This window comes from Diaphorina citri, unplaced genomic scaffold (genome assembly GCF_000475195.1).
Source record: "Diaphorina citri unplaced genomic scaffold, Diaci psyllid genome assembly version 1.1 scaffold95848, whole genome shotgun sequence".
NCBI lineage: Eukaryota > Metazoa > Arthropoda > Insecta > Hemiptera > Psyllidae > Diaphorina > Diaphorina citri.
This window is the reverse complement of record NW_007472807.1, coordinates 1-316: the sequence shown is the minus strand read 5'-3', so window position 1 is coordinate 316 and position 316 is coordinate 1. Positions and strand designations below refer to the sequence as shown.

Genomic DNA, 316 nt, shown 5'->3' with positions numbered 1-316 from the left:
CCAACTCTGTATGGTCGACAATCTTTTCTACTTCGAACACAGAATTGTGTGCAGGACTCTGGAAATTAAGAGGAAGAGAGGTTTAGTTTCGAATATTTTATACGATAGGATAGGCTACATTTTATTATTCATACTTTTTTCTCTCCCCCCCCTCCCTCCAGACATGTATATTGGAGATAAGTAGAAACATGTAGGTATATGTACATAATGTACCTACCAAGTTTTACTTACATTTTGTACAGAATTCACAGCTTCAAGTTGATCCTCTTTTTTCATGTTTTTCACATCTTTTGAACAGCCCAGTTTGGTACCCAAA

General features: G+C 36.4%; 1 long non-coding RNA gene across 1 annotated transcript; it reads right to left on the bottom strand.

The window, feature by feature from the left end:
• Positions 1-26: 26 nt before the first annotated feature.
• On the bottom strand, positions 27-316 carry LOC113473792. The gene is made up of 2 exons (XR_003395659.1): positions 232-316; positions 27-58 (listed from the first exon to the last, which is right to left on the bottom strand). It is a non-coding gene; the product is annotated as an uncharacterized LOC113473792 (long non-coding RNA).